This window comes from Phodopus roborovskii, unplaced genomic scaffold (assembly GCF_943737965.1).
Source record: "Phodopus roborovskii unplaced genomic scaffold, PHOROB, whole genome shotgun sequence".
NCBI classification, from domain to species: domain Eukaryota; kingdom Metazoa; phylum Chordata; class Mammalia; order Rodentia; family Cricetidae; genus Phodopus; species Phodopus roborovskii.
In genome coordinates, this window is record NW_026126447.1 from 19827849 (window position 1) to 19851505 (window position 23657).

The following is a 23657-nucleotide window of genomic DNA, read 5'->3' on the forward strand; positions in this document are numbered from 1 at the left end:
GGATTTATGGATTATCTATGTAGAAATGAAACAGAAGACTGAATGGGTTATGTGACATTTGCATATATTAAGTCCCCACAGAGATGGTGAGGAAATGTTGCCAAACTGTCCAGATGTATTCACTAGACAATGAATGCCAAATAGGCTATGCAGATGGATATGCAGAATGCTTGTAACCTACACAACTCATGCAACCAAACTTGTCCTAGCAATCTACTAGACAAGATCAGAACAGACTTTGTTTGAGGCAAGCCTAGGGGATAAGTGTGTGCTGAGAAATGGCTTAGAAGTGTTCATATTTGTTGATATGTTAGAACTATAAGTTCAGAATATAAAGACAAACATGCTGTCTGGATAGTTTTTGAGTATTTGGCACTGTTGGAGACAAACCCCATAAAACATTCTATTACTGGAAGATGCTAAAAATGCAACCTGTGGTTCATTACTCCAAGTCTCTTTTTGATTAAGCTCTTTACATTCATTCAGAGAAACTTATGGATCTCCTCTGAGATTGTTGAAGACCCGTACCCTTAAGATTTGGAAGAAGTTACAATAGGAATAGGAACCTTATACAGGACACTATCTGAGAAACTCCAAATCTTAGAGTTGGAAGCAACACTAGAGGTCTTCAATGCAAATTGCTACTCAAAACTGGAATTCTGTGTCTTGTTGCTTGGCAGATGGTCACCAGCCTGTACTCCAACACTTCTAACAGTGAGAAATGCAACACTTTTTGAGATGGCCCATCCCTTAATGACAATTCCAAAAGTTAAAACATTTTCCCCATTACAGAACCCAAATATGCCTTTCTTAAACTGTTGGTTTTAGCTCAGTTCTTTTGAATTATAAAGTCTTCTTGTTTTCCATCTCAGGTTCCCCCAAGTTTTGTGTACTTCATATCATTACCCTAATTTCTTATAGCATTCTTCCTAGGACCAACAGCTATTCACCCTCTCAAGTGGAGAGCAAATTTGGGTTGGGTAGGTTTTCATTTGGGTTCTATAGCAGACCACCAAAGATTATCTAAAGTGTTTCTCAAACCAAGCATACTCATGGAATAGAATGAATACTATGTAGAGATAATCAACCTAGATTCTAACACTTTGTTCTCATTTTATTTTTCAATGTGAGTGTTTTCTTATAATCATATGATTGCTATTACAAGAAACAAATGTGAGGTACGTAACAACTGCCTGTAGCCACCCAAGCAATATGGCTCATCATCATGTTTATCTGCTGATGCATTCTACTATTGTACAAATAAAATGAGTAAGATTAGTTTAACAGAACCTGTTCTTACCAAAGCCATGCCCAATGCTGTTAATGACTTCACTTTTCTATATCTTCACAAAAGACACTCCAAAATATTAAGTATGTATCTAGAGCTCTCTGTTATTTTATCCTTAAGTCTAATTCTAAGGCATTTCTTCTTTGAGCCCACTTCTTTCATTCCTTTAAGAAGAAAAAGAAAAACAGATGGCGAGGCTGATAGTTACCATGTATATGGAATTCCTTAAGCGGTGTGGAGGAGAATGCTTTGTTTCACAACACTGATGGAGCCCATCCTTTGCAGGGTTCTCAGGATCTGTGTTCTCCTATAAGATGTGATTAATTAATAAAGTAATTAATTGATTAATGCTAATACCTTTAGTTGGAGAGTGTGCAATCTTCAGATAACAGCAGATGTTCATCACTCTCTTGTTTCCAATTGGGGCTAGGTTTTTGAAACTTCATGCAGTATTCACCTCTTGACAACAGAATTGTAATGAAAATGACTTTGGCACTCTCATCTGACTATGTTAAATATGCAAAACAAACTAGTTAGACTTTTTAAACTGACAAGCTTCTTTTCTATATTTTATTAAAAAAAAAAAAAGATGGGAGGCAATAGTCAGGCAAGTAGAAAAGGAACTGCCTATTGGCCTTCACTATTCTGATCACAATAAAAAGCACACAATGAAAAAAATAACTCCATTTGTGTAACTTCAAGAGTCAAAGCTTGAGAACAGTTTTAATAGTCAAGAATTGATTCTCAGGGCATAATCCCTAATAATCAAATGGTATCTGTGAATGTGTTTTATTTCCCATAAAGGGACAAATGCCTTTATGAAGTGGCATGTTAGAGAATTGTTTCTGGTCCTCTGGTAAACTACTTGATTTTGTTTGTGAACTCTAATATAAATTATTAGATTTTCCTGGGGAGCACAATGGATTGATTGCATGTAATGGTGACATTTTTTTTTTTTTTTTTTGAACAAGCAGTGTTGAACGTCTCTTGTGAAACTGCGAACCCAAATTGCTTTTAATAGTTCTAATCTGGATATGTTTTAAAACAGTGATTCAATACACCTCAGAACTGACTGGCAACTGTTCAGAAAGGTCAAATTAAAGGCACAATTTGAAAAGGAAGCCATGATTTTATAACCAGTTTTATATTAATCCCAGGGATCTAAGCAGAATACCCAGTTTATTCACACCACCCTAATTAAGCCCAAAACACTGGCTAGATTCTAAACTATTCAGTTAACAGTAAATCAGGAGAACTTTCAAATAGTTCCACAAGTTTCAACCAAATGGCTCATAAAACTCTAACAAACCTGGTCTACAATGTGTGTATGTCCTGACATATAGAACATAGAATTCCTATGAATTCTATGAAGTGTGCCTATAGAATGCTTAACTGTTTAGAGGAATGTTAGTCATTTATCCTCATATCTTTCCACCAACTCAAGGAGCTGTTAGAACCTGTAAATTTGAGTGTTTCACACAAGTGAGTTATGATAAGAACTTGTCCAGTGTGTCAACTCTGAAACTCTATGCGATGGCTTCAACTTAGGAAAGGCATTTGGTAGACCACAACTCCAGCATTTTGGGAGGGGAAACTACAGGGAAGAACACACATTCATACTGTATAAGACATCACCTAGAGACTGAATGTCCAAGGTCCTCTCTTTTAGGAAAGTCTTGCATTGTAAATGTTTGCAGAATAAGCCTACAAGCCTATTTTCATGAACAAATCAACCAGCTGTGGCAAGTTATTCATGAATGTATATTATTTTCAGAAGCTCCAGCATATGACTTCTGCTTACTTCTCAACTGTAGAAATAAAAAATTAGTTTGGCAATCTTGTATTTCTATCTACCATATGCCTATAGTGAAGAACTGGAAAACCAGGTTCCTGGTCTTCTTGAGCAGGAAGACAGGGCCAGTGAGAACAGAAAATGTTACTGGTAAAGGTTTAGAAGAAAACAAAATAGGTGCTACATATAGGGGTGCATAGCTGTAATCCTAGTATGTGCAGGCTGAAGCCCAAGGATCAGGAGTTCAAAACCAAACCTCAGCTGAATAACAAGTTTAAGAGTAGTCTTGGGGACAGATAAGACCTTGTCTTGGAAGACAAACAGATAAGGTGATGTTTAGGTGTATAGACTGGGAGATTTCAATAGATTGAGAGATTACTCAGAAAATTATAAGAGGTTCTCATCTCCAAATGCTTTCTACTTTGAAGACTTGTGATATCTGAGGAATGCACTTGGTTGCTGACTTGCTTACTTTGAGTAGAATGCCAACATTATTTTTGAAGTCCTTAATATGACTCACTTGTTCTGGCTTTACCATCTTCTACTATCTTATCCTGGATTCTTCCAGTTTGCTATCATCACTCCATTCCTTATTTCACTTTGTGTGTCCCTTATAGTTCATCAATAGAGTTGAAGTGTCATATATGTATGATTCTTTTCCATTGGAGTTTATATCTAGACTGGAAACGCTAGAAGAATAGGTGCTTTTCTGGGGTTGTACGAAACTAAAAGTCTAGGGAACTGTCCTCACGGTGTCCTGGCAGAAAATGAAGTCAATTGAAATTTGAAGACATCTCTGAGTCCAGGACAGAGAGCAAAGAAGAATATGGTTAGATAATCTGTCATCTTTTACTCTAAAAGAATAGGGAGAAAATTTAAAGCAGAAATATCCATGAGTAGGGCCAGAATAGGAGGCTATTGTAATTAGAGGAACAAGGTCCAACAGAAACAGGACAGTGACTTTGAAGAGTCCAGAATGGTTGAGGACTACTTGGAAGGCATTAGTAAAAAAATTAGGGAAATGATCAGGGTTGATTAAAATCACACTGGACTGTAAGTGGTCAGTGGGGGATTTGGGGCCAGACTTTGGAAGTAGCTGGACATCTTACCACTTCAAAACACTTCTACCCACCTGCACCCAGTGCCACTTCCTCTCCCTTTCACTGTGCCATCAACCTTTACTGCTCTAATGTTTGGCCCCAGTTCTGCTCTACTCTCTTCAAGCACCCTTGATCCCCAGTGCTTGAATGTGAACTTCTTCTTTTCTTCATTAGCCTCTGTAGATAGATTTCTAACAGCTGTCTACCCTGATCCTCACTTTCTCTTATTAGTTAATTAAGCTCTTAATTAAATCCATGGCCCACTGCTCATTTTCTTCTTCCCACTGATCTTTTATACAGCCTTTGTCAAGGTCGCTTTTTTGTATTCAACAGATATTTCTGTTGACCCACTGTCCTTTACCTGTGGTATCTGACATAATGAATTCCTCTCTCCTCTTGGAAAAATCTGTATTTTTTCCCAGAACCAACTTTTTGGTTTTATCATTCCTTAATGAAATCATTTTCCTTTAGTCTATCTAATACAAGATTCCTTGGATGTTATTTCTGTGATGGAGAGCTGCCTGCAAAAGGTTGTTGGGGAATTACCTTGGTAGGTGTACCTGTTAGGACATAAGGAGGGCAAGAGGAATATGGATGAAGAAGCTGACCCACAGTGAGATTGAAACCAGATCTAAAAGGGAGTTCTAACTCTAGAGTAACTCCATTGTTGTCCTAGACTGAAGCCAGGGGCTAGACATTGGATCTGGACAACTGCCAGTCACTAGGAGAATTGTAATTCTGGGAAATGTAATGGGCAGTGCTTTCGAGGACTATGCACTATGCACTTCCAAGCTGAACTCTACTTCTGCCAGGGTCCTCTGGAAAACCTAATTCTTAAGTTGCCAACTTTAATGGCAGGAGTGGCATCTGGTCCACTAGTCTGAAGGAGCTATAATCTATCTTCTACTTCATCTCCTTCTCTTTGTGTACCATGTCCAAATAGTACCATGTCCTGTAAATGTATCATTAACATCTAGTACATCTAGCCCTTCTCTCCACTTCCAGTGCTGGTCTTCTCATTTGGCTTCTCCATCACCCCACCCCCCCAGTTTCTAACAATGAGACTGCCTTTAGTCAAGGATGGACTGCGCTGGGATACTGTATTACGCAACACTGGGAAACTGTATTACACAACACTTAACACTCCTCAACTGCCTTCTTGCTGTACATGACCAGGCCTGAACTCCTTGAGAGATCACAGATGTTCTTTGCTGACCTTCCTAATGCCACCACCCTCTCTCTCCCTCACTGAATTCTGCTTGCATACTGTCCCCTAGTTAACTGGCTCTGTAATGTCTGACCTATAAACAACCCTCTTCAGAGAGCAGGGGGTAATACCAACACCAGATCACATTCTATTTAGAAGTCATGTCTTCCCATCAAGAAGCAAAGCCCTTGATCCAGAGCCATGATAAGGAAGGTATTTTCCTAAATACCAGGACTAATCCCCAGGAGATCACATAACCTTTTGGGCTTCCAAGCCTTGGCAAGAAGACAGCTAGTCCCTGTTTGCTTGGCTAATCCCAGGCTGAATGTTGCCACTAAATCCTTACTGAGCATGACTTAAGCACCCAGCTGTTAACATTGATAGACACTCAGTGCCAAGATCAGGCACCATTCCCCAGGCACTGATACATCCCTGCCTGCTAATCCCCCTGACTGCTGGAGTGACTAGGTCACCCTTGAGTCAGTGGGGTGGGGGTGGAAGTTCTACCACTGTGTGAGTGCATCTGATGGTGGTTGCTGTGCTGTGTTTACTATCCACATCAAGGGAGATAGCATCAAGTTATCTCCAATGCACTTATGTGATAAGAAATCAGGCATTGCTCCTCACTAGCCTTAATCGTGATAGATGGGAAAGAAAGGAGAAAGAAATAGAAAAGGAACAAGAGACAAAAGCAGAAAGAAGTATCAAACTTCTTAGACTTAAAAATTAGCATCTGGTGAAAACAGAGCCTCCCCTGAATAGCACAGCTACAGTTGGTCTTCAGCCAAGCAGTTCCTTAAGTGGAGATCAACACCACCAGAACTGGCACCCCACTCACACTGAAGGCCTATAGGCCCCTGGGATGGCAATGGATGTGTGTCCTTTGATGTCAGCCAGACCTGAAGGCAGGATTTTGTTGTTGTTGTGTTTGTTTATTTATTTTTATTTAGAAGCTATCTTATTCTACATATAAATCCCCCCCACCCAGTTCCCTCTCCCTTCCATCCTCCCATGCTCCCTCCACTCACTCCCCAAGCATAGTGAAGCCTTCCATGGGGGATTATCAAAGTCTGTCACATCATTTGGGGAAGGGCATACCCTGCTCCATGAATCTGGGCTGAAATAGTAACCCTCTATAGGGAATGGGCCCCCAAAGTCTGTTTGTGCACTACGGATAAATATTGGCTCCACTGTTAAAGGTCCCATGGACTGCCCAGGCCTCCTAAATGGCACCCACGTTCAGAGGGCTTGGTTCAGTCCAATGCTAGTTAGCCAGCTTTACGACTGGGGTCCCTGTGCTCTCATTAGGTCAGGTCAGCTGTTTCTAAAGGTTTTCCCAGCACGGTCTTGAAGGCAGAATTTTAGAACCACCTCCTCAATGAGGCCCCGACTGGGGTTTCATATTTGTCCCTTCTACACTCTTGCCTTGAGTTCTTCTGAGACGTGAGAATGTTACTCTAGAGGAGGTTGCAGCCATGTAGGCTTCCTCCTGGCAGCCACCATTTGCTGTTGTTGGCTGTGAGTCTCTGTGCCAGGAGCCAGAGTCTTAGCGAGTGAGGACCCCTGTGCTCAGCTTAGCCAAATAGCAGGCTGCAGGCAGTCAGCACATGCTGGGCAGCCACCTCCTGCCCCACCAGCAGCAGGGCCCTAGCACCTGCAACAGATATGCAATCACCTAGAGTGCCACAGTCCCACCCCCTACCTGCATCACACAGGGTCCCCTGGAGCAGGTCATGAGTGCCTTGTAGGCTTGTTTCTCTGCCTTTTTTACTTTCCCCAATGGATTCACATTGTTTTTCAGCAAAATGTCTTTGAGAGTTCTTTGGCAGTTCATTCCTGCCAAAGAAGCATCTTTATGGAAGTCTCATCCTCACTAGATCATGTTTGTACTTCCAGGGTCGCCCTTGTTCTCCGCATTGTCAACCACCATATCCCCAGGGTTGCATGGTCTAAAGAGAAACTATCCCTGAACCTTATCTGTGCTTTGTTTTTCAGTGTGGTCCCACAAGGCAGTGAAGAACAGATAATATCCTAACACTGATACACAACTTCCTTCTGATTCGTTGCTAAGGATGCTCAGTTAGAGAATTGTATGTGGCAGATATACATAAGTAAAAAGCACCATCACAATGCTAAAAAAATTATTACTACAGTCCTTTCTCACCAGTCTTACAGCTTTCCAGCCCCATTCCCCCAGTGCCTGACATTTGGAACCTCTTCAAACCATGTTAGGATGTGTTTTTGTCCTTCATCAAAGAACACATGTGTGAGCATTTATATGTTACTTTCACATCATGACATGATAGAATGCATGTTTCAGCATGTAGAAGTTATATAATTGTATCTGATATCTATTTGATCCATGTTCCAGAAGTCATAATGAGTTATCAATAGGGTCTTCCTGAACTCCCTATTTTGAATGTAATGTAATCTAAAGCTTTGAACCATGACAGGATGTATTCTATATTAGCACTGTAGATTACTTGGTGTTACAAAAGGATCTACTCTGATGTTTGAACCATTATCTATCTGCCCACTAACCGCGATATGTGTTTCATTGAAATTTATGCATACCACCTTGAAGAGAGACTCAACACATTTCCTTTTTCTAGTGGTCACCACTGAGTAGTGAAAGGATAAAATGATGAAGAGGTTTTGGGTTTTTTTTTTTAACATGGCAGAAAATACCAGAAATCTCCTGACTTAATGACTTTGATTGAGCTACTAATATGCTAACATTCAGTTAATAGTCCCCTTTCAACCATTCACAGGCTGATATTGGCTACTTGACTAAAAAAAAGTAAGAATTTATGGTGGGCAATTAAAAAAGAAAATTTTAGAATATTGGTCAGCTATAAAAAAGAAATGTTGTGCTGACTACAGTATGACATAGTTAAATCCCAAAACATGCTAAATAAAAGAAAGCAGGCACTGAAGGCCATATATGATTCCATTTATATTTGGTGTACAGAACAGATAAATCTATAGCAGTGGGGAGAGGGAATGGGGAGAATGTTCTGGGACTGCATGTTGTTGATGATTGTGCGTGTGAAAACTTACATTCAAAATCACAGTTTTTATAAAAGGAGAGAAAATGCCTACTCTCTCCATCCTTCCAACAACTGAACCTCTGTGGGGAAATTCATACCTGTGGGAGATTCACGAGGGTTGGTAAATTTTATCGCTTTCAATCACAAGGCTACTATACACATCTTACTTCAAATCAGTTTTAAAACAAGACAGGACTTCAACTGCTCCTTCCCTGTACTAGGGATAGAAAGGAAGATCTTTGAAACTTGCCCTGGACTGGCATGGGAAGGAAAAGAATTCTCCACAGAAAACACAAAGCCAAAGCCTCATGTGTAATGTCCTAGCATGAAGAACGGCTGGAGAGCTTCACAGGCCTGCTAAGTTTGTGAAAGGAATCTACTTTTTTTCTATAATAGGAGATGCTAAGAAGACAAAAACTTTTAAGTATGTTTGCCCCTGGAGGCCTTGAATGGAATGGCCTCGGCATAGGAGGAAGCAGAATGGGGAATATATTTTCTTCACATGGCCGCACACAACATTTTTGAGCTAAGTCATCTGAACAAAGGGGCTTTTGTTCAATTTTTAACTAAGATTTTGTGCTGCACTAGTGTACAGATATCTAAAAGGCAAAAAAGATGATAACACTAATAAATTTCAATTTTAGATATAAACTGGAGCATAGCAAGTCCGTGCTTTGGAATGGCTGGATGATAACACATGCAAAGCTAACATGCATATCAGTTGTAAGTAAAGTTGAGCTGTAGAAGATAGATGGATGGATTTACTGTGGCCTGGTGAATATATATATATATGTATGTATGTATGTATGTATGTATGTATGTATCCTTTCCTTAACAGCCTAGATAGATGCAACTTAAAATATCCCGGTGTTTGTTTCTGTGTATGTGCACATGTATGTACATATGTGGGTAGAGATAGACGTTGGGTGTCTTTATCCATCATTCTACACAGTAATTCCTTGACATGGGGTTGCTCAGTGAACCTGGAGTTCATCAGTTTGGCTGTGATTGCTAGCCAGCATGTTCCAGTGATCTGCCTGTCTCCTATCCCCAGCACTGAGATACCATACCTACCATTTTACAAATGACTTTTTAACATGGTACCAGGCATAAAACTTAGGTCTTTGTGCTCACAGACACTTCCTGACTGAGCCATGTCCCCAACCCCTTAAAATATCTTTTGAAAACAGCTAGAGTTGCATTCTAAAGAACCACGGTGTTTAAGAGTTTGATTCAAACTTGAAAGGAAATGCTCAACGTAATTTATAATATATAATGAAAGGGCGTTCTAATTGACATACCAGATCCCAAACTTCTATCTTCCTGTTTGAAAGGGAGAGCGAGTTTGAGAGAAAAGTGAAGTGAGGAAAAAAAGAGGAGACAGAGAGGAGAAGTGAGGGTGGAGAATGAGAATGTGTGTCCTCTGAAATTTTCCCTGCAGTTTATTAAGAATATCAATCAGCACGGATAGGCCTGAGCCACATCTCTGCGGATTTTTCAAAGGATGTTATGGAAGTTTAAGGTTGCTGGGCACTGTCTTTTCAAGAGTAGATTTTGGCATCTCAGTTGCATGTTTTCGCTTCCCACCCACCCTCCCAAAAAGGAGAAAAGAACGAGGAAGGGAAGGAAAGAAGGAAAGAAGATGAAATCTTGAGTCCTCTTTTATCTATATCATTAATATTTATTCTGTCTCTTAGGTGTATTGAATTTTCATTTCTAGAGTCAAGTGGTAGAGTTTAACTTTAGTATTTCAAAGTGAGTTTAATAAGGTACCTTCTGCCTGTGTGGTAAGGCACCAGACCTGACACCTTGTTCTTTTCTCTTTAATTTTTTTTTTCCCAAGGAAACTAGAGACAGTAGTAAAGAGAGTGCCACCTAGTGGCATACAGCTCACCAGCCGGATAGGTTCTGCCCTCCAGGGGAGAGCAGGGTTGAGAAGACGTAAGAATTTAAAGTTCAAGTCAGCCTTTGCTACCTGCCTCAAGTCAGCTCCATACCTGGTTTTAGGAAACAGAATGAAGGGTCTACCTCCCTCTATGCCACCCCCTCCTGAGTCAGGACTCGTGTTAAACTGTGGCTTTACAAGCCCGTGCTCGAAGTTTCTAGCCTCACCATTGCCACTACCATCTGCTTGAGATGAAGCCTCTGGGGCCCGGATATACCTCTTTCCAAATGGCCAGTCATGCAAGGCTTTGAAGTTCTGGCCTTTGATGTATTTTATAGGGATAGGGAAACATATATTAAAGTCAGCTCTGCTCTGCACACTGGGCCACGTAAGTGGGTCAATACTGAAGTTGTAATTTCATCTTCAGTGTGCAGCTTAAGTCTTCTAGCTCTCCTGCTGATGACATCATAGGAAGTCACTGATGAGCTGACAGTCTTTTATGATCTAGCTAAGGATACATTACTTTAGCCTCTCTCCTTCAGCATGTAATGAATACCAGGGCTTGTATAAATGTTAAAGAATTATCTGTGAGAGAAAACCAAACCCTCTCAGTGAGCCAGAACTAGATTAAAAAGCAAAGGCAGCACTCGTCCCAGCTTTTTCTCTTTTGTTCTGTGATAAGCCGTGGAGGTCAGAGGCCTAGAACTCACTCAAAATTGGAAGGTAGCATAGAGGGGACATTTGAAGAAGATGGAGGATGTAGATTACAGGGGGGAAATGGCTTCATAAATCAGTGCAGGGTGAATCAATGGGATAAATTGTTAATTTTAGTATTTTCTCGGCATAGGTTTGCACTGCTTCTCAATTTCTCTATAAGGGTATGGAAAATGCTGGCAGGTACTTGGGATCCCACTCAAGAATGTAGTATGCATGGCTTACTACTCTGAACTGTCAGAGGAGAAACTATGGACAGAGAGGAGAAAGGCGAGAACACTGTTCTCATGTCTTTCATAAAACAGTGCCAGTGTGCATTGGAATTTATGATCTCTCTGCCCCATAAGCGGAATAAAACAAAAATGCAAATGGACTTGGGGCTGGAGAGATGACTCAGTGGTTAAGCACACTTACTGTTCTAGCAGAGGACCTGGTTTCAGTTCCTAGGACCCACAAGGTGGTTTAACACCAATTCCAGGACACCAGAGTTTTCTTCTGGCCTGGACAGGTACCAGTCACACAGAGAATGACCTTATATACATGTAGGCAAAACACCTTACACATTAAATAAATTTAAATGTATAAATATTGAAATATAAAATAAGGAAGTTTTTTTTCATTAATTGATGAAATTGTGTAGTGTGGAAAAGTAGTTGTGAAAGGGAGGGCATTTTTTTTTCCAATGGCAGTAATGTAGATTATTTTCATAGTTAGATAAGAACAATTGTACCATTAGCATCTACAATAGAAATGATCATGTTCCTGTGGAGGTATGACTAGAAGCCGTTTTACTTGTGGTATAAGGAGATTGAAGAGAGCTTGTATGGTGGTGGTGGGCTACCATGGTATGAGAAAGACACAAAAAGGAAATGTAGTTTTAGAGAATTCTCAGAGTCTTCAATTCTTGCTTTGTATAGTGGATAAAGAAGGGAAAGTCACTGAGAACTTTCTAGAGGTCATGCTCTGTGTGAGGTACTCCAAAAATGTCATTGAAATTCTCACATTGACCTTCTGAGTCACTGGGTAATGGTTCCCTTAATATAGATGTGGAAATCAGAGTTCAGAGACTAACAAACTCCTATGGGTTCATGTGCTTACTAAACAGTGGAAGTAGAATTTGAAATTACACCTTCTTGGTTCAAAAATGTGTTCCTTTAATATTGACTTACATGTGAGCAAAAGAAAAATTATGTGTATTATTCACATGCAACATACCACCTGTTTTCATTGTGCTGACTATTTCCCTCAGATAACTTCTCAGTATTTCACCTGTGCACAACTTTCTCTGTTCTTCCCTTGAGAACAGAATTATGCTATTAATCTTACCTTAAATAATTTGTGAAGGAAGAACAGATGCAAGTCATGGTAATGTAACTAAAAACCAGACAGATGAGGCATGAACATGAATGTAGAAAAGCATCCTTAGAACTTTTGTAGTCATACAAAATGACCATATTAGCCTTTTACCTCCTACCAAACCAACTAAAAACAAATACAAACTTCTAATCAACAAGAGCTAAGGCTATGGAGCACTAACATCGAGCCACACCCTTCTCTCTATCCTTTATAAGGTGCATTTAATTTGTTTACTACAAACCAGTGCAGAGGGTACTATGAGTACCCTCATCACACACATGAAGAAGACTAAAGCTATGAAGTTAATGTGATTTTCTAAAGTCAAGTAGAAAGATATTGATCCAGGATTCAAACCTGGGCAGTTGAAGTTAAACTACCAAGAACTTGGTTCTTGAGCACCAAGACACTCTTCCATATGGCAAATATAACATTGCTGACTGTCCATGGTAGGAATGGGTCTTTCTCCAGAAAATTAAGATTCTACTTGGCTTGTTCTAACAGTGATGACTAGATTCTTTCTTCACTAGCTTAACTTGGTGGTTTCTAAAATTATAAGCTTTGGTTCGAGGAATGACCCATCTGTAACTCCTGTGGAAGTGTGTGTGTGTGTGTGTGTGTGTGTGTGTGTGTGTGTGCATTTGTAACTTGTGTGTGTGGTTTTTTAAAATGAATTCTTTATGGATCAGCTATATGGCTCAACTAATAAAGGTACTTGCTGCTAAACATGACCTGGATTTGATCTTCCACATGGTAGAAGGAGAGAACCAAAACTTGCAAGTTGTCCTCTGACAGTTGCACACACATACCCTCATATACACACTCACACAAAAAGATAAAATAAAGAGTCTGAATTCTTCTGCTTTGTTTGTTGGATGCATCAAAATAAATTGGACATTGAACTTGAAAAGATGAAATCTTCATTGCTCAGTTACATACAAAACTGATTGCACTGTGATGTAACTTCTAGCTACAGTATATTAAAAGGTTTTTCTATAGATGATTATATCTGTGCACGTACACATTATATATGTGTATTTGGGGGACATATGTATATGTGTGCATGCATATGGAGGCCAAAGGTCAACACTGGGTATCTAACTCAATTCCTTTCCACCTCGTATTTTTAGGCAAGGTCTCTTAATGAGTCTAGGGTTTACCAATTTGGCTAGACTAGCTAGCCAAAAAACCACATGACTCTCCTGTTTCTGCTCCCTGAGAGCTAGAACTATAGGATATATAGTTTTATATATATATATATATATATATATATATATATATAGAGAGAGAGAGAGAGAGAGAGAGAGAGCTGGATTTCAAACTCAGATCCTCAAGCACTTAGCCTAAGACTTCTCTCACACCCCATCTTACATTAAAAAAGAATTGCTAAGTAGTAGGAAACACCAGCCTTTGCTTTACTCTTAGTTTTCAAAGTTTTGCATCCCATTTCATTGAGAAAGAAGTTGAATAAGTAAAGATACTTTACCATAAATGAAGAGTTCGCAAATGTTTGTAAAGAAGAAGGTATTACTAAAGATTCTTGTCTAAAGATGGGGAGATGGCTCAGTTGGTATAGTACCAGTAGGGAAAGCAGAACAACATGAGTTCTGATCTCCAGAACCCACATGTGGTGGTCACCTATAACCCCAGTTAGGGGGAGGTAGAAAGCAGTGGATGTATGAAGTTCATTGACTACCCAGCCTAGCTTCAGGTCCAGTATCTCCAAAAATAAAGGCAGAGAGTGATTGAGGCAGGATGCCAGACATTGCCATTGGGCTTCCGCATGTGTGTGCACACACATAAACATACATACATGCCCATGAACATATGCACACTCTATACACATGCATCACATGCAAAATGCCCCATACAGACCACACACATATGTACTTGTATACACAAAAATTTTTTCAGCTTTTGCCAATATTTGATTATCTAGCTAATTGGTGACATTTTGAATTTTTTCCTATCATTTGAATATTTTTATTAAATAATCATTAGTTGACCTTTGCTTGTATCTGTATAGAAAATCCAGTGTTAAAATACCTCCATTTCTTGTCAAGTGGAAAAAAAATAGTTATAGCTAACAAGATTCAAAACAGTATACAAAAGACAAAAAGAAGCCAGTGTTAACTATATATATTTCTAAGCAAATATTCTAGATAGTCTTACATTTAATCCTTACTATAATCATATTATGCTGATATATCTCTCCCCCCACCCTTTTTCATTAAGAAGAGGTTCTTTTTTGCAGCCCAAGATAACTTTTAACTCATGAACCTTCTGCCTAATCTCCCAAGTACTGCAATCATATGCACTATGGCAGGCCATTCCTTGTTTTATAGAAGTTTGTTAGCTTGCTTTAGACCACATAACTAGGAAGTGACAGAACCAGGCTTTGATTCCAGAACCTAAGGCTCCTTTCTCTCCTGCACAGCACATTAGCTCAGTTGTTGATCACCTCCAGCAGGAAGGCAGAAGTTTAATAAATGCCCAGTGGAATAGGGAAGAGAAAAAGCAACTCAGCAATGATCTTTTAGGATTAAAGTTCCAGAAACACTATATGTGGGCTTAAGTCTAAGATGGAAAGTAAATCTTACTTCCAAATTCTCAGTGGGAAGGTATGCCCAAGGGGGGTGTTGACATCAATATTAGTCTGGATATGTGCTGGCATGTGTATGTGGTTCACTCGAAGAATTTTAAAAAGATGAACTAAAATCATTGTGCTACTCTGGATTTATTTTTCTTTCTTTAAAATGCAAAAATGATCAGGTATGGGTTTTATGGGCAGGATTTAACATCAGTCAAAAGTCTATCAAATTATAACATGTATTCATCACGCAGAGTCACAGGCAGGGGTGCTGAGCAGGCAATTTGGGCTGACATGTTTATTGTACTGTGAATATGCAGAAACTGGACCATACAGAAGGCCAGGTGGGTCCATTCCAAGCCTGGAGGATCTTTGCAAGCCACAGGAGGCACACAGGGCAAGCTGGTTCTTGAAGGAAGTGAAATCAGAAAAGGCAGGGCCACATATGTTACTAGAGGCAAATGCATCTGGCTGCAAACATGCATTCCCTTACACGGGTTCTTCCCATTGTCCTTCTAAGCCAGATAGGACTTGGCATAACTCTATTTGTCTTAGAGCAAAATGAAACCTGCTTTTGGAGCCTATCCGATAAAAAAGTTACACTCAAAAACAATCCTGAAAAGATGTGATTGTGCAGTGACACTCTCAAAGGGCAGTCTCAAATATGAGCTGAAGACAGCTCCGATGAGTGAGAGTTGCTTTAAATTTTCAAGTTGACATGAACTCTTTTCTTTTTTTAAAGCCAAACTTTCCTTTTGCTGGAGGGGAGGTGAGGCAATCACAAGATCTGGGCCACACAATCGCTATTCTGATTGTTTACTTTTTTTTTTTTTTGACTAGTTTGGAACAATGGTAGCAGAGAGTGTTTTGAGTTCTGTTTACCACAAGGAACAAAATATCAAAATAAATATTCAATTGGCTTCATAATGAAGCAAATACTTTCTGCATTATGTAGTAATGAAAGTCCGTGTGCACTGTAAATAAAGTTTGCTCAAGGGCTCTGTGAAAAAAAGAAAGAAAAAAAGCCAAATATGAAATGACAGCCAGAATTCTACTACAGAGCAAAAAGAACTTGGAAATTAGTCACAATCCCTGAGGCCGAGGTTGCAGAGTGTTTGCTTTGGTGCCTTTTTCTTCTGTAGGATGTGTAAAGTGCTGGTAGGATTGGCTCCATGCCCCTGGTGACATTATTCATTGAGATAATGGGAAAAATGAGTGCCATACCTATAGAGAGGCGGGGAAAAGAGGGAGACACGGCAGACCTCTGTGGAAGAAAAGAGAACCATCAAAAGAAAGAAAAGCAGTGACACTGTCCTAGGACTTCTTAAGAGGTGGGCTGGGCTCTTCTGTTCACCTGATGTAGAACAAAAGCCTGACCACCCGGGTGGAGGCTGGACTGGATCCTGGAAGGACTTGACCTCATGCAGACCTTTGCGAATCCTCTCAAATGTCCAAGATTGCTCATTGCTTCTTGAAATGAGAGGCCTGGCTCTACCCACTGCTTTTTGCCTCTCCTCTGTATGAATGCTCCCAAGGGGACCGATGGCAGGAGCTCTGTGGTGAAAGGAGCCAAACTTTGACATATAAAACTTCCAGGTGCTGAGAACTCACGCATCAGGGCGCGTGAGAAGTCCCATCTGGTTTGTCCAAAAGCTTTCAGTCGAAAACTTTGATAGCCTTGGAAACATTGTCAGAACACTATTAAAACAAAAGATTTGCCTCCTCTCCGAACCAGAAAACAAGACAGAACATAAAACAATTAATAAACAAAACCCTAAGCCTCAATAAGGAATCCTTTTGTTAATGTCTGAATCCCCAGTTAAGAATCCCTCCAGGGGTTTTGTTCTTTTGTGTTGCTTTTGCTGAGCTGCTCAGGAAAAATGTCAAGGAGCCTTGGAGAGAGAACTTTGGCAAGGAAAACCAAGGGTCTGCTGCCAGCGAGCCAATGTGGGAAGGACACAGGACGCTGGATGAGCTAGTCATCCACTTGGTGTCAAGGGAAAATGATTGCTATTGTAATCACAAACGAAGAAGCTTGAAAACTACAATGAGACCAGGGCCAAGTGTCACAGCTGCCAGGAACAGAGAGGAAAGAATTATAAAGGTCATGACCTACCTTTCAAATATTTCACTTTCAAGCCCCTAAACATTAAGTTAGAAATATCACCTACTAAAAGTACATTTTAAAGTTGACCTTAAAATTCATCATTGTAAATTAAAATAGTCGCAAAAAACAAAAAAGAAAAAACTGAAGGATCTGAAGAGTTATAAATATTATCATAATTCTGGATGGTTTCTACCACACACTAAATAGCTCACCAAGTAAATAATCTTATTGTCCATTAATGTGTGTACTAGACATTCATTCTGCTCTCTTCCCTCAGAACTCCACATAATGCAACCTCTTCTGAGATACTACAAAGCATCAGCATCCAAAATTGGGATCACTCCATCATAAATTTATATAAGAAAAAATGTGTATATAATAAACATTTGGGGGGAGAGATTCAAGACAGGGTTTCTCTGTGGCTTTGGAGGCTGCTCTGAAACTAGCTCTTGTAGACCAGGCTGGTCTCAAATTCACAAAGATCTGACTGCCTCTGCCTCTCGAGTGCTAGAATTAAAGACATGTGCCACCACCATCCGGCATAAATATACATCTTCTTAAAAGTTTCTGTGATTATAAGTCTCTAGTGGTGAGATTATTTCAATTATTATTTGATTTAAGCAATATAAATTTTGATGTCAAATTTACTGTTTATGAAAATTCATCTATGAATATAGCACAGAGGAATTTTCTTTGTTCCCAAGTAGTATACCCATTAACGAAGAAATGTTATTCATTGTCAGAAGGAGATGCAGTTGCTCAAAAATTTTTTTGTATATTATTTATTTGAAATTTATTATATAATATATTTTTATTATATTCTTTCCTTTTCTCCTCATCTTCCCACATCCTTCCCAATGCACTGCATGTACTTTTGCTTTGTAGTTTTACGTTTCAAATTTATTGCTGTAGGTGTGGCAGGATACCGACTGTGTGAAAGGAAGAATTTTGTGATAACTCAACTCTTTAATAGCCTTACAAAAATGGTTTTCAGAAACCACTTTTGATTGAGTAACAACAAATTATCTCAACTGTCAACTGCTAAATTATTTAATTTAAATGAAGAATTATGAATAGCTTCACTTGTAGAATGATATGTCTGCGTCAATAGAGCCAGTTATCTTTCAGTTTCTGAACTATGTACTGCATAGCTGTATTGTGACTTAATTATATCTGCTGCATTTCTCTTAGAGGCAGTGTATTTGACTTACTCAATTTATAAATAATTAGAAAAATCAAAGTATCATTAATATTTCCTTGCTGGTACAATCCACTTAATAAATGACATTATTAAATCTCATTTGTCAGACTTTGTAAGGGTTTGTATTCAGAATATGTAACGTTCTCTTGCAACTCAATAATAAGAAAATTATCAACTCAGCATATACTGGACAAAAGATCTAAGCAGTCAGAAAATAGACATGTAAGCAAGCTCACATGAGAGGATTCTCAACATTAGTATGCACTTTCCAACATGCATGCTGAAATCATAGTGACATACTACTGTTGCATACCTAGTAGTGTGGCTGACACTTTAATATCTAACAATGCCAGCTGCTGGCAAGAATGAAAGGAAGCTGGTCCCCTTACACTGTGATGAAAATGTAAAACAAGAAAGCCACTTTGGAAAACAGCTTAGCAGTTGCTTATGTTAAACATACACTTACCATATAACCCAGAAAATCAGTTCTGAGATAGTTAAACAGGGGGATGAAATGTATCTCCATGCAAATATATAGAGAGGAATGTTTATGGTTTATCGATTCATAGCCATCCCAAACTGGAAGCCTCCCAAATACCCAGCAACCATTACATGAATCAGTAAATGTGTTCTGTCCACACAGTGGATGGATATTTAGTAACCAAAGCAGGGAAATTAACAAAGGGACACAAAAGCACTCCCCAGAGTGATAGAGATATCCTGTATCATGGTTGCCTGGGGAGATACATGGCTGCATCTGTTTGTCAAAACACATAAACCTTTAAGTTGAAATGGGTGGATTTTAGATATCTAAGTGATAACTATATATCTAATATTTTTAAAAAGTAGACTTTGGAGAAGTAGCATGACAATATTGCTATTCAATAATTATAGTATTTGTTATGATTTCATCAGTCAGTAAAAGGGCCTGTTTCATTTTTAATTGAAATGGATAATTAGCTCAAAGAAAATCATCTTCCTTGATGACAGAAAGATAGGCTCAAGTATATGCATACATACATACTTAAAACAGTACATAGGAACATATATGCCATCTTTGTCACTGTGTCAAAACAATCAGTAAAAAGCAGGAAATTTTGTTTGGTCCACAGTTCTGGAGTTTTTAGTCCATGGTTGATCAGTCCTAATGCTTGAACCTATGGTACCAGAGTACATTACAGCCACAGCATGTGATGCAAAGGGGGTGTTTACACCAGCCAGTTTCAGGCTGTGTCGTGTTGACCTAAACTTCTAGACCTGTTCAGGGTTCCATTCACCCAGTAGAGCCATGGTCAGGAAACAAAGCTTTCGATACTTGGATCTTCGGGGAACACCAAACTTAACCAACTTCTTCATTCTTACTTCATCTTCTTAAAATGATTAACTTTTTAAATATATGAAGTTGGGAGACTGGAAGAAACAATATGGTTGAATGAAAGTTGTCATCAAGCATGATGCCCCTCTTCCTCAGTACAGCTAGACTCAGAATCTCCTTATGTAGATAAAAATATCATCTGTTCAGGGATGAAGAGATGGTTCGTGGCTTAAGATCATTTCCTACTCTTCCAGAGGACCCAGGTCCAGGTCATAGTGCCTATGTTGGCTCTCAGCACCTATGTGGAGAGGCTCATAACTTCCTCTAATTCCAGCTGTACAACATACCTTAAAAATAATAAAAAACAAATTTAAAACTTTTTCTATTTCAAAAGCAATGGGTTTTTTGGGGGGAAAGGGGTTACACATAAAACTACGAAAGACAAAAACTCTGATGTGAGTTTATGTGGCTTTAATTCAAGGGCCCTTCTTTGAAGCTTCTATTTGGAATTATTCTTTTATGTAGTATCCTGAAATTTTTTTCACCCTATATTTTTCACTTAGGCAAAGTTCAGGGACTTTGGGAAAACCCAAGACACATGATTTAGAAAGTGGTTCTGGGGTTGTCAGTTAAGTGGTTGCTTCTCAAGCATGAGGACCTGAGTTTGATCCCTTCGAGTCAGTATAAAAAAATGAAGTTCAACAATGAAAGCCTATAATCTCATGATTGGAGAGGCAAAGTCAGGAGGGTTCCTGGAACCCACTCACTGGTCAGCCAGTACAGCGGCCATGGCTAATTCCAGCTTCAGTGAGAGACTCTGTATTATAAGATAAGGTGGAGAGTGATTGAGGAAGATACTAAGTTGACTTGTGACTTCTACATACCCATTGACATGAGCGCACACACACACAAACATATATCCAAGCACACACAAAGCAGAACTGAGATTGGAGGCCATCAGAACAAACAAACATATCCACATTCTCCTGAATCTCAGATTCAGGAGAAAGCTCATATGGAAGTCTCTTCCCTGGAAACCATCATATTTGCATGACTGTATGAAAGGCGTGAGGCACCCTCATGTATCCCTCAATGTGAAGTACTTACTGCTGTGCTGATTTTCCTGGTTGAACAATCATATACAGTAGCCAGTAGCCTTCTGTCGTCATCATCATCATCATTTGAAAATTAATTTCACTTCCGCAGCTTCACCTACTTTGTGTCTGTAACATGGTGTTACAGCCTATGTGTCTGCATGAGACCATTTATTTGTGCCCTTATCTGGTCACATGATAGGGCACAAATAATGTTTCACTCAAAGTATTGCTTGACATCTTTCAGAAAAACAATTGCCATTTTTAAAATACTTGCTTAATATCACCTGACTCAGAAGGCTCTTGTGCAAAAATATTTATCTGGCTACTCCAGAAATGAGACTTAGAATGTTAGCTCCATGTGTTATTAATTAATGTTTTTTTAAGCTTGTCAGTTTATCTGGATTCTTCTGGAAGTCTAAAAAAAAAAAAAAAATGGAATCTAAAGCCTTCATGCAAATGTCTCAAGCATGCTTCAGGAATTCCCAATTACTTCTTTCAGCCTCTATCCTGACAATGTAGGCTGCATCCGATGCTCTCCATGAGGGATTCTAGAGAGCAGGTTTTGAGTCTTGTCTTACCTCTCATTTCTTCTGGCTCTCAATTTCTTTACCAGCTTGCACTAGTCCCTTTCTTTTTGATAATGTAACCAAGATGAATGCAAATTTGAGGTTTCATTGTACCCTATGAAATAATTATAGGAAATGAGATTAATGATGAACAAATAAAAATGATTACAAGCATTACCAAACCAGCCATCATTACCCCAGTTGATATTGAGGGGCATCTTAGGCCTCCTACACAGTGTGTTTTCTTACTGCTTCAAATATTGAGGGGAAACAAAGTGGGATTTTGTGTTTCACCTGTTTCATTAATACATCACTTTCCCTCTTCCACCCAATTCATGGGGTTGAGAGGATGTGAATATTATCTACATGCCTAATTAATCATGAGTTTTATTACATCACTTCCTGTGGATCTCCTAAATTTATATTTATTGAAAACTGCATAATCCATCAAACTAAATTTGCTATTCATTGCAAAGTGAGTTTCAGGTATGAGAGGCTTAATATGGAACCTGATAGCCTCCTACTTATTAACATTATGATTTCTCTTGGTGCTTTATGGCTCACTTATAAATACATTTTTTGTTCAAACAGAATAGTGCATTCATAGTCACGATTGTATACAGGTACAAGTTGTTCGCTTTTCTCAAACATTTGGAAGAAATACAAACAAAACCCATATGTTTTAAATATTCCACAGAATACCTTTTCCCCATGTGCTCATATGCTGCAAATGTTTTTAAGCTGGTACTTTTCCAAAAGAGTACCACTTACACCCTCATTTTGTGACACATATTCCTAAATATATTCATAAATGCACTTCACTTATGAATATTTTAAGACTAGCATTCAAGTCCTAAATGCCTGCTCTTCCTCCCTCCATCCTTCACTCTCTCTTCTTTCTTCTCCCCTTTCTTCTTTGCCGTCTCATTCACAGAGGTCGCAGTTTCCAAAACCTTTGATAAGATGCTAGGGAGACTTGAAATGGTATCGTATCCACTCTACTCCTTCAGCACTAGATACTCTGCAGTTGATCCAAACAGATGAGACTATAAACTCTAAGCAGTGATTTTATTTAAGCATGTATAGCATAGACCTCATCTAACAAGTTACCAATTCTCTTCCTAGAAAACAAATGTGTATGTATATGGACATACCTATGAAATTTCAATTGACTTACTAAGAATCCCCAAACCCAGCAGTCAACATGGAAATGGTTCAAAGATTTAGGTTAATATCCTTCATTAAAAGTTAAAGAAGGAAACTCAAAATGTGTACTAGGTAATTCATTGTGTCTTGGATACTTTGTAATCCAAAATCCTTATCTCTAACTAAAAGTCCTCCTATTTCAACTTGTTCTCTTCATTGAGGTCATAAAGAACAGTTAGTCACCATTACCTTTCATATTCTTGAAGGCCACATTAAGCCCCACCTTGGATGTGTCCTCACCAAGATAAATAATCCAGGCTAAGAAACTCCAGTTTGGCTATACCTTCTCTCAGAGGTCCCATTATTCAATCCTTAATCATCTTCTTTGACTTCCTCTGAACAGCCTTCAAGTTTTCCATGCTCCTCTGAGGCTAGAAATGCTGTAATTATTCCTCAGCCTCCAGGAAAGTCTACACACATGCTGTTGGTGCTTAACAAGACTTGTGAGCTCCACCACCTGGGCATGGCTGTCAAATACCCTCCTTCTGTGGGAGACAACCCAACTCATCACTACTCATCACTATGCATTTCAGCAGTGGGCTCTGATTGCTCAGGCTACTAGACTTTCCATTTTCCTACATAAAATCTCTTAACCAGGCTGCCAAGGTCATGAGCTTCACTGTCCAAGGGATAGTTTTAAGGGGACTGGTTGCAGGCTGAGCAATAGTAAATGGAGGTAATACCTAATGGATTCATTTATAAAAAAAAGTCTACAGAAATCTGCAACTGCCTGCACTCCTTGTCCCCTTTGTTCAGTGAATACATTTTTATTTCATTTCTTTTCAAAATAAAAAAATTAAAATAAAGGTTCATTAAATGCTAGTTTTCAAATCTATATCCTTTTATCGCTCTGGAAACTAAGGCTATATCTTCTTTCACATCAATCTTCCCCAAAATATTATCAGTCTCAGTTCCCACCAGCGTGCCTTCTTTACCCTGTCACTATCAAGTACCTATATCAGCTTCCTCTGCATCATGGCATTTACCACTATCTGAAATTATCTACTCCTTTTTTGTTGTTTAATTTTTGTTCCATATCATTTTTTTTCCAAAGCACAATGTAACCACCACAAAAATCAGGCATTATATCTGTCTGACCCACCCACTCCTGAAACAACTAAAACAGTCCTTGGAAAATATACATATTTTTCATTTTGAAAGAAACTCTTCCTCCCTCTATTAAAAT